General features: G+C 39.3%; 1 protein-coding gene across 1 annotated transcript in view; it reads right to left on the bottom strand.

The window, feature by feature from the left end:
• Gm4724 (predicted gene 4724) overlaps positions 1 to 12,336 on the bottom strand; it is a 286,090-nt gene that overhangs the window by 231,570 nt on the left and 42,184 nt on the right. The gene's annotated exons all lie outside the window — the stretch shown is intronic.

Raw genomic sequence — 12,336 nt, forward strand, 5'->3', positions numbered from 1 at the left:
CTGGTTCTAAATGGACTGTGGGTCAGAGTGTGGTTCTGTTGGTCCATGTGGTGATCATAACAGAGCTCCTCGTCCTTTGACTCTTCCTAAGTGTGGATTTACAGGGCTCCCAGAGGCTCGGTAGCCCTGGGAGTGGCAAGGTATGAAACTTAAATGTCACTATGCAGTGTGTATATACAGGAATTGCCTTTGGTGTGTAGTAGGACAACATTGGAAAAGCAATGGTTTGATTTCTAGAATTTCTGACCCTTCTGTATTCAGTTTTGTGTGACTAGTTTTATAAATACTTTAGAAGTTAGTAGTAAAGAGCTGATCACGATCATCCTTCAGAAATATTTGATTAGATTCCTTTTATCTTTCTGTTAACTATTGTCAAAATGCAATGATTCACAGAACTTCAATTCTTGGTTACAAAAAAAAGCTTCTGACATGCAGAAGTTTCTCAGGTGTTGATGGTGCTGGGTGGGTGGATAGGACAGATTGGAACATAATGCATATGGCAGGAAGCAGACATTAAATTATCATTCAGCATTGTTTTGTATACTTCGGTGGGGCTGGTTTAACATGAAATTACTAAGGGTCATGAACAGCTATTGAGCCATAGTCCAACTTTCTCATCATCAACAATTTCAATGAGAACTCTAGAGCATGGGGCCTCTCTGTTTGAAGACAGATCAGTAGTATCTGGAGGGTCAGATTTATAACAGTTTCAGGGTCACTTATTTATGTTATTTTTATCGGAGTCAGGAAATATGATTTTATTTCTATACACATACTAGCACAGGTAACATTGGTCAAGTTCACATTGTTCCTGGTGTAGTTGTATTAGTTATTGAAGAAAAGTTGAAAATTGGCCACATGGAAATGGGCAGAGGAAGCTTTCCCTGATATTGTGTTGCAGTTCTGTGGGCTACTATGAGAATTATGTCTAGGATAACAGATAATGGTCTTGGTCTTTAGACAGATTGCTTGTTCTTCGGGAGTACTGGCTATGGTTGAGAAGGGTGTGTCTGCCCATACTTGGGGGCTAAGACACAGACATGTGGCAAGAAAGGAAGGGGAGATGGAAAAGGTCTTTTGTATCTGCAGGTAGCATGGACAGGTGAGAGGAAACTGCAGTCCTAAGGGCACTCTTGCATATTGGGTCTCAGGGAACAAAATATGGGTGAAGGTCTAGCAGCATTCTACATGGTTCCATGTATTAACATCTTAATACTAAGGCATCAGGTTCCCAGAGATCATTTATTTACTTAAGTTTTTGTTGTCCAACTGTGAAAGACTGGATAAAAAGTACTATGTGGGTGGGCAGGGCAGTCAGCGAATACTCATTTTGAAGTACACCTTTACACTGTTGTCTGTATCATATTTTTTAATATTCACACGTATCGAATCTTTTAGGATTTAGTCACCTATGATGACGTGCATGTGAACTTCACTCAGGATGAGTGGGCTTTGCTGGATCCTTCTCAGAAGAGTCTCTACAAGGGTGTGATGCTAGAGACCTATAAGAATCTCACAGCTATAGGTAATATTATGATTTTTTTATTTACTTTATAACATGTATGCACAACTGTTTCTTTGTTATTTTATTTGTTTTTATAATTTCAATTGAGAATGAGGAAGAATATGATGAATAAATCACTCATGGTTTTAAAGTTCAATGGAGTTAATAACTTAAATACTGTTTAATTGCCAATAATGTAACATACTTTCTCTGGTACTGGGTTTAGGTTACATTTGGGAAGAACATACGATTGAAGACCATTTTCAAACTTCTAGAAGTCATGGAAGGTAATTTTACTCTGCAAGCTGAGGAGAAAATGCCTATGAAGAAAGTTTAACTTGTGCTACAAGTAGTAAAGAAAACCAATAGGGTACAATAAGCACTGCTTTCAGTGATGGATGTTTACTGACTTTCATAAAAATCATATATGTTTATGGCAGATATGTAACTGTTGTTTGCAAGACATTCCATTAGGTCAAAGACAGAGAAATAATGGCTTAACACATATGTTACTGTTTAAATCAAGCCTAGTACAGCCATGCTATACAAGTGTGAGTGTCTTCAGTCTCATATCGCTTAGCTATTGCAAAAGGAACACACAGTGATTAGGTGACAAGTATATGTCTAAAACCTAGTAATGAGCAAATAATCCATAGTGTATCTGAGCTCAATGATATACTTGTAATAACATTGCTAAATTTAGTGAGATGAACAGTTCATAAGATTCAAAAATGGTTTTGTGGAAAAACCTTAATCTCTGTACCACATCTCTGTGACAAAAAAAAGTCAGCTGTGAATGTAATGTGGAATTTTCACTTGTTATTCTTCTTTTGATGTGGATGTCATAGGTTACGATTGATACAAGCCTTGTGATCACTGGGGCATTGAAAGAAGCCACATACCTTTCACTTTTCCAGAACAATTAGAGGATATGCAGTATAACATATTTTGAACAACATACTAAATGTGCTATATAAGTTTATAAAAAATTTGTTTCCGAACATTGCTGGGGACATTTACCAACTCTAACTGCTGAAAATAGTAATGAGAATTAAGGCAGTAGAATTTTTTTTTTCTTTTGCATTTGTTCATATTCCAAATGTAGTATTACTCTCATGATAACAAAATTTGTGAATGCAATAATTGTGCAAACACTGTGAGTTCTTCCTGTTTTTTTTCAAATATGTGAGTAACCTTTTATAGAAAAAGTATGTTATAAATGTGAGCCAGATAATCAATACTGTTCCCATTTCATATATCCTCGAAGATGTAAAACAATTCATAATTTAGTAGAACTCCTTTGAATATAAACAAAGTAATATTATGTTAACATTAGATTGCTCTGTTCAATGAAACCAAAATTTAAAACAATTCATACAGATAAAAAGACTCATCAGTATAATCAGTGTAAGAAAGATTTCACGTGTGCAAATTTTATTTGCAGGCATGAAAGAAGTTGTTCTGCAGAGCAACCCTCTGAGTTTATTCAATGTGGTAAAGCCTTTGCATATGAGAGTGGTAGACAAAGGCATCAAATTAAACATAATGGAGAGAAACACCATGACTGTAACCAATGTGGTAAGGACTTTAGAACATGGAATGTCCTGCAAATACATAAGCGAACACATACAGGAGAGAAACCCTATGACTGTAAACAATGTGGTAAAGTCTTTGCAAGAAGCTGTCATCTCCAAATACATAATCGAACACATGCAGGAGAGAAACAGTATGAATGTAACCAATGTGGTAAAGCTTTTAAAAGAAGGATTAACCTCCAAATACATAAGCGAACACATACAGGAGAGAAACCCTATGAATGTAACCAATGTGGAAAAGCCTTTGCAAGTAGTGGTGAACTCCAAAAACATAAACGAACACATACAGGAGAGAAACCCTATGAATGTAAACAATGTGGTAAAGCCTTTTCACAAAGCAGTCATCTCCGAATACATAAGCGAACACATACAGGAGAGAAACCCTATGAATGTAACCAATGTGGAAAAGCCTTTGCAAGAAGTGGTGACCTCCAAAAACATAAACGAACACATACAGGAGAGAAACCCTATGAATGTAAACAATGTGGTAAAGCCTTTGCACATAGCAGTCATCTCCACAAACATGAGCGAACACATACAGGAGACAAACCCTATGAATGTAAACAGTGTGGTAAAGCCTTTGCAGTAATCTATACTCTCCAAATGCATAAGCGAACACATACAGGAGACAAACCCTATGAATGTAAACAATGTGGTAAAGCCTTTGCAGTAATCTATACTCTCCAAATGCATAAGCGAACACATACAGGAGAGAAACCCTATAAATGTAAACAATGTGGTAAAGCCTTTGCAAGAAGCTGTCATCTCCGAATACATAAGCGAACACATACAGGAGAGAAACCCTATGAATGTAACCAATGTGGTAAAGCCTTTGCAGAAAGCAGTACTCTCCAAATCCATAACCGAACACATACAGGAGAGAAACCCTATGAATGTAACCAATGTGGTAAAGCTTTTATAACAAGGAGAGTCCTCCAAATACATAAGCGAACACATACCGGAGAGAAACCCTATGAATGTAACCAATGTGGAAAAGCTTTTGCAAGAAGTTGTGACCTCCAAAAACATAAACGAACTCATACAGGAGAGAAACCCTATGAATGTAACCACTGTGGTAAAGCCTTTGCACAAAGCAGTTCTCTCCGAATCCATAAGCGAACATATACAGGAGAGAGACAATATGAATGTAACTAGTATGGTAAAGCCTTTGCAGGAAGCAGTGGTCTCCAATGCCATAAAAGATCACATACACGAAAGACACCATATGAATGAAACCAAGGTGGTAAATCCTTTGAAGGAAGCAGTGGTCTTGAATATCATAATCGAACACACACAGCTGAAAAACCCAGGAATGTAACCAATGTGGTAAAGTCTTTGCAGAAAGGAGTGACCTTTAAAGAGAAAAGACCATACAGGAGAGAAACTCTATGTAGGTATCTGATGTTATAAAGCCTTTGCAGCAAGCATTGATCTCCAAGTACATAAATGAACATATACCAGAGAGGAACCTTTTAAACGTAACCAATGTGTTTAACCTTTTTCGAAAACCAATAGTCTTTACACACATAAAAGCACATATAGTTGAGAGAAATGCTTTGATTTTAACCAATGTGGTTAAACTTTTTCAAAAAGCAGTCATCAACAAAATCATGAAAGAGCACGTATAGGAGAGAGATTTTTGAATGTTAGCAATGGTGCTTTTATAGCTTTTTCACAAAGCAGTGGCCTCCAAATATATAAAGGAACACATACAGGAGAGAAACCCTATGAATATTGGCAATGTTTTAAAACACTTCTACATCACAATCATCTTCAAATCTGTAAGGAACATGAGGTTTTGAGAAATCCTCTGAATAACACCAATTAGGGAAAGCAATTGTACAAAAGAGTCATCTCCCAACACAAAAGTATACACACTAGATAGAAACCCTATGAATATAGGCAATGTGGTAAACATTTTATAAGTCACAGTAGTCTCTAAGTAAATAAAAAGAGACACAGTTGAGAAAAACACTATGAAATGAACAAGTGAACAGAGCCTTGTGCATTAAAATCTTCAAATACATAAAAGAAGACATAGAGGTGAGAAATCCGATGTCTACAAGCCATGTGGTATTGCTTTCACTTGTCAGTCATATTCAAAGACACAAAAGAAAACAAAATGTAACAAAAGGCTGAGTGTGTTTAATATGGTGAAACTTTTTGAATATTTTAGAGTCTTCACAATGAAACAATTCATACTGCAAATAAATTTAGGAATATAATATGGTGAAACCTTTTCAGATTTCCCAAATCTTCATCATTATGAATGGGAAACCCATAAATGCATTCAATATGGGGAAGCCTTTAAACATTTCTAATTCTTTATAATCCTGAAAATAATCATACAAAGTTCAAGGGGATACAAGAAATGTTTCTTATTGTCTTGCTTGAGTTACAGTCCTGACATCCTTTGGTATGAATATCAATGTGGAAATTGTGAGTGGATTCCCTTTCCTCCCCAACTGCTTCTTGGTCATAATGTTTATGCAGGAATAGAAACCCTGACTAAGACAAATTGGTATCAGGAGTGGGGAATTCCTGTGACAACCTGACCATGTTTTGGGAGGACTGTGGAAGGACTTTGGAACTTTGGGTTAGAAGATCCATTCTGTGTTAAGAACGCTGTGGGATGTTGTGTAGGAGCTTGGAAGATAATGTTGAGAATCGTGCAGAAGATGGAAGCCTGGCTTGTGAAATTTCAGAGGGAAAATTAAAGCCTCTTTTCAGGGCCATTGTTACTTTGTGAAGATTCTGTGGTTCTGGTTAACTGGGGCTGAAGAATCAGCTGTGATTAACAAGATAATAGAATTTCTAGAGTGAAAACTTTGCATTACTGGGACTGTTGATGCTGGTTAGCTGGAGCTAAGAAATTAGCAGTGATTAAGAAGAAACCAGCATTATTGAAGTGGCATCATCTGTGAAGTGTTTTCTGAGAGCACAGAGGAAGTGTTCTAGAGATAATCAAGGTGGTACCTTGTGCTGTGGCTGGACTTGGTAGTGTGTAAGTCTTACCCTCGTGGTACTGGTTTTGAAGGCATGAAGGGATAATGCAGATCAGCTAAGGCCCAGCAGTTTGAGAGGCCATGGAAGGCCACTGGTGAAGGTGCAGACTCAGGTGAAATTGATGGCCCAGTACTGAAGAGATCATGCAGTGTGTTGGAGTTGACAGGTCCATGATTGACCACGAAGAACAGCAGCAGCAGTAAAGTACATGCATCTGGAGCATAGAGGACAAGTTGTGTGCTACAAAGGACAGGGTTGGAAAAGTGACCCAAGCCCTTGGTTCTTTTGGAGTTGTCCAAAAGATTGTGAGTTGGATCCCAGACATTGGACAGTTGGAGTTTAATTTTTACTTTTGATTGTGACTGTGCCCTGATGTTTTTCCCTCTTGAAGGAAACAAGTATTTTAGTGGATTCCATTGTAAAAGGCTTTGGATTTTGAAGGATATTGGATATTTTAAAAGCATTGAACTTTTAATATGTAAAGTCTGTGGGGCTTTCAAAGTTGTGTATATCTTGGGCATGAATAAGAAACTAAGAGTTGAGCATTACTAGTGATGTGTTTGCGTGTCAAATTGACAAGGTGTCAATTATACTGGCTAATTTTGTGTCAACTTGACACAAGCTGAAGTTATCACAGAGAAAGGAGCTTCAGTTGGGAAATGCCTCCATGAGATCCAGATGTAAGACATTTTCTCAATTAGTGATCAAGGGGAAAGGCCCCTTGTGGGTGGGACCATCTCTCTGCACTGGTAGTCTTGGGTTCTCTAAGACAGCAGTCTGAGCAAGCCAGGTGAAGCAAGCTAGTAAAGAAACATCCTTCTGTGGCCTCTGCATCAGTTCCTGCTTCTTGACCTGCTTGAGTTCCAGTCCCGACTTCCTTGGTGATGAACAGTAAGCAGTATGAAAGTGTAAGCCAAATAAACCCTTTCCTCCCCAACTTGCTTCTTGGTCATGATGTTTGTGTAGGAATAGAAACCATGAATAAGACAAGGGGTATAAGGTATGGATTGTAAAAAAAAGGTTAGACAATAAAGAAATGAAGAAATAAAATTAATTTTTTTTTAAAAAAGGAGGATCAGACAGAAACATTCCTTCCAAATTATACCTTTATTTTCACACCAATCAGGATTTAGGGATAGGGGCTTATGTAGTTTACAGTGTCATCTGTTATATATTATGGGTGTTATAGCTTAACTAATCATATGGATTTGTTCTTTGGTGGTAAAGTACAGGTCTTATGTTTTGAGGGGCACAATGAAAAGCAGAAAGCATTGTTAGAGACAGTCATTATGTTTTAAAAAGAAAATATGAGTAAAGTGAGGTTGGATCTCCACAATACCTAATCCTTGGAAACGAACTTAGTTTCACCATATGATTAAATTCAGGATAATAACAAAAAGGCAATACTTAGGGCCTGGTGTTTGGATTTGATTTGTTTTTCTGCTAATTCCCAATTGTGTATTGATTCTTATGCTACTCCTGTTAAATTCTTCCCAAATTTCATGATAATCCTGTACTGGGACACTGAGATTCCCTGCCCCAAGCTGATTATAAATGGGTAACAAAAGTGCCAGCAGCCAATGGCTAGGCAGGCAACAAAGGCAGAACTTTTGGATTCATGGCAAGGGAAACAAAGAGGATCTCCATGCCAGTAAAGGATTTGGATGCCAGCTTCAGAGCTGGGAAAGACTCAATACCAGCCACATAAAAGCTAGGAAAGAGTGACCCCAGTGTTCCCTCCTCTGATTGGTTCTGGAGAAGCAAAGATGGCCTCTAGATTTAGGAAATTAGGTGTATCACAGGGGAACCAATAGCAATGTGGATGTTTGGTAGTGTCCCAGCCAATGAGCTGATTTGGCATATTACATAATGCTGTTTGTCTTTCATTTCAGACTCCAAAGTACTTGTATGCTGAGCTAAGAACTTAAACAAGTGGCATTTTATAGTAGAGCAGAGTAACCAACTGAGTCTACAGAAGGCATCACAACTATAGGATGGAATGCAATATTAAAAACTAATTGGGGATTCTCAAATGAAAAACAAATGCTAAGATGTGAAATTAAGGGATGAGGAAAATTGGTTTCTTAGTGGATTCGCTTGTTTTGCTGAGCCATTTGAGTCCTCACTAGCTGTGCAGGTTCACAACTAAAACAAAAGTTGAGCTAAAATGGTATGCATAATTCTTGGATTTGTGGAATGAGCTGGGACTCAGAAAAATGTCCCAAGCTGATCCAGACGTCCTTGTTGGTCTGGATTTTCCATGAGCCCTCTTCCACCATGAGCCCTTCTAAAAGATTTCTGTCTGCCTCAAATAGTTTAAGCTTGGAGGTGCAGTACAAAGAGACAGGCTGCTCAGAAAGCAACAACAGAGGTAGATGGTAGAGGCTGCCCAGAGCTATAATCAGAAAAAAAGAATAGAGAGAAATCGATGAGATTTGTTTTAACTTCTTTTAAGGAAAAATGAGCAGGTGGTGATTGTGTAAGAGTGTTTGAGGCAATCTCTGTGAAGGGCCCTAATGTCTGCAGAGGATTCTCCACATGGCTGGCACCCTAGCACACCCAGGTCCTTGAGATCACTGGTAAGTGGAATGCAAGATAAGTTCCAAAAAATACAGAGGGTCTTGTAATAGTAGGAACAGGGACAAAGGACAGCAGCATGACCAGCGACTGAGGTTAACTTCTGGTTGGAGCCACCCTCTCCCACCCCCATGCAATCTTTGGCCAGATCTCAGCAGAGGGCCCAAAGGTCCCCAGAGGACTCTTTATGCTGAAGGCCCCCTAGCACACTCTGGTCCTTGAGATCACTGGTGAGTGGAATGCAACATCACTTCCAAAAAATCCAGTGGGTCTTGTGCTAGCAGCAACAGGGTCAAAGAACAAAGGCAGGCTCTAGCACATCCAGAATCTTGGGATCACTGAGAACTGTTTATGCAGGAGAGTAAGTGGGCAGCAGAAGTAACTAAGCTTCTTGAACAAGGTCCCTACAGGCCTTCATCCTCAGCCAGAAGACAGACCTAACACCCAGAACCCTAGACACTTTCCCTGCGAGAGGGGAGTCGGCCTCCAGGGAGGGCTCTGACCCCAGGAATCAGGAGGTGGATCTGAACTCCAGACTTCTGTGCACCTTCTCTGTTGGCACTTTCTCTTTATGTTACCTAGGTCACATTATATTTAGTGGATAGGATTATAGACAATTAAGACTGTAGTTAAGATTAAGGGAGAGTTTCCCTTAGAATTTAAGACATATTTCAAACAACCAGAATGGAGATTTTTTAATTATGTTTATTCTTTAATTATACTCCAGTCATTATCACCCCCCAATTCCAACCACTTACAGTTTCTCATCCCATATCCCGACCCCTCTGTACATCTCCATGAGGGTGTCCTCACACCCACAACCATTCAACAACATCCTGCCAGGCCTCCCCAATCCTTGGGACTTCAAGTCTCTCAAGGATTAGGTGTGTCTTCCCTCCCTGAGTCCGGGCCAGGCAGTCCTCCTCTGTATATATGTTGGGGACTTTGGACCAACAAGTGTATGCTGCCTGGTTGCTGGCTCAGAGTCTGAGAGATTTCCAAGGTCAAGGTTTCTTGAGACTGTTGGTCTTGTTGGGTTGTAAGACTCCCGGGAGCCTTAGCTTACTGGGGACCTGTGAGTGAACCATGTGGGGCTGGAATCAATGGAAAAAGCAAGAGGAATTTATTGTTCCACTAAACTGGGGTCATCCCAGACCCTAAGGAGAGGTGGTGACCCGCGTGCCTGTTCGGCGAGCTTTTATATGGTTGTCAGGGGCAAAATAGAGCAGTCAACCTATAATCAACCTGGCAGTGGTGGCATACACCTTACATTTAAAAGCTCATAGTGGATTGCCCAGACCCCTTAATGAGGGCAATGCTGCAGCAGGTTTGCATATCAGGCAGAGTATAGGCATTACACAGGAATAGTTCAGCCAAACACTCACTTTCTTTACATCATTAAAAAACAATAGGTTGAGACAACAATTTGGTATTTCTTGAGAATGTGCATGTCAAATTGTAAAGACTTTCATCAGTGTCCTCAATTTCTTCCTGTATCACACAAAGGTGTTAATCCTCTAGGAGTTAATCCTCTAGGACTGGTACCTACTCAGTTATGGCAAATAGACGTTACTTATATATCTGAATTTTAAAAATGTTAAACAATGTACATATGTGCTACATCCAATCCAGTAGTGAGAAGCGCGACAGGCCCCGAAAACCTGTGTGCTGTCCTGAGGCGAGAAGTTCACGGAAACTTAGTCTCCTGGAATCTTGCCATCACGTATAAAGAATGCTCCAATGTCCTTGCTTTAGTTGGTAAACGGATCTTGGGCTTTCCCTTAATGTTGCTTTATTATAAGTCCTCCTAAGGGGGCTGGAGAGATGGCTCAGTGGTTAAGAACATTGACTGCTGTTCTGAAGGTCCTGAGTTCAAAGCCCAGCAACCACATTGTGGCTCACAACCACCCATTATGACATCTGATGCCCTCTTCTGGTGTATCTGAAGACAGCTATAGTGGACTTAAACATAATAAATAAATCTTTAAATCACATAATTATAAAAAAAAATAAGTGCTCCTAAGTATTGATTTTTTTTTTTTTTACATATAGCTAAGTTAGATTCTAGGCAGTCGTTGATCCGACCCTGGGCATGGATAGCTAAGTCATTGCCCTATGTAGGAATTTACCAATATCTAGGAAGAGGGAAGTTAGTGACCTAAGGAGGAACCAGAGTAGATACTTAGAACTATAGATAGCTGAGTTACACCCATATACAAGTGTTTACAATGGCCTAGGGGGAACAGGAACCCAGACCCCTTAATGAGGGCAATGCCACAGCAGGTTTGCATATCAGGCAGAGTATAGGCATTACACAGGAATAGTTCCGCCACACACTCTCATTCTTTTTGTTTGTTTGTTTTTTTTCATTTTTAAAATTCTATTTATTTATTTATTTGTTTGTTTATTGTATGTAAGTACACTGTAGCTGTCTTCAGACACTCCAGAAGAGGGCATCAGATCTCAGTACAGATGGTTGTGAGCCACCATGTGGATGCTGGGATTTGAACTCAGGACCTCCGGAAGACCAGTCAGTGCTCTTTTTTAAAAATATTTTTTATTGGGTATTTTCCTCATTTACATTTCCAATGCTATCCCAAAAGTCCCCCATTCCCTCCCCCCACTCCCCTACCGACCCACTCCCACTTTTTGGCCATGGCGTTCCCCTGTACTGGGACATATAAAATTTGCATGACCAATGGACCTCTCTTTCCAGTGATGGCCGACTAGGCCATCTTTTGATACATATGCATCTAGAGACAAGAGCTCCGGGGTACTGGTTCATTCATATTGTTGTCCCACCTATAGGGTTGCAGTTCCCTTTAGCTCCTTGGGTGCTTTCTCTAGCTGCTCCATTGGGGGCCCTGTGATCCATCTAATAGCTGACTGTGAGCATCCACTTTTGTGTGTGCTAGGCCCCGGCATAGTCAGATGCACTAAAAGAAACACTCTCATTCTTTACATCATTAAAATACTAATAGGTTGAGACAACAATTTGGTATTTCTAGAAAATGTGCATGTCAATTTATAAAAACTTGTCTTCAGTGTCCTCAATTTCTTCCTGTACTACATAATGGTGTTAATCCTTGAGAACACATACCTAATCAAGTATGGCAAATGGATGTTACTTATATATCAGAATTTAAGAAAGGTTAAACAATGTACATATGACTATTGATATCTTCTCATGCTTTCTATTTGCAACTGCTTTAACAGGATAAGCAACTAAATAAGGAACTAGTCATTGCCTACATTGTTTTTCTATTCTTGATGTTCAAAATGACAGGAAGACATAAAGTTACTGGCCATTACAGTCAGGCATTTGTGATGTTTTGTTAACAATTTAATATTTGTCATATTACTGGGATTCCTTATTATTCTCAAAGACTAGGTATTGTGGAGCACACCCATGGAACTTTAAAACAATTCTCAATTTAGCACAATCTTCAATCATATGGTAGGAAAGTCTCAAGGAGGCATCATCTGAATCAGGTTAGCCTTTCACAATAGCTGTGGGATACTGACATAGTTATATTAATTAAGATGAAGAGACTTAGCACGGTTAAGTTGCTCCATTTCCTAAGCAGGGACCCTGGTTGTAAAAGAATGGAGAAAGTGAACTGTGCACTAGCAAAAATGCTCTGAGACTCCTGC

This window comes from Mus musculus, chromosome 2 (assembly GCF_000001635.26).
Source record: "Mus musculus strain C57BL/6J chromosome 2, GRCm38.p6 C57BL/6J".
Lineage (NCBI taxonomy): Eukaryota > Metazoa > Chordata > Mammalia > Rodentia > Muridae > Mus > Mus musculus.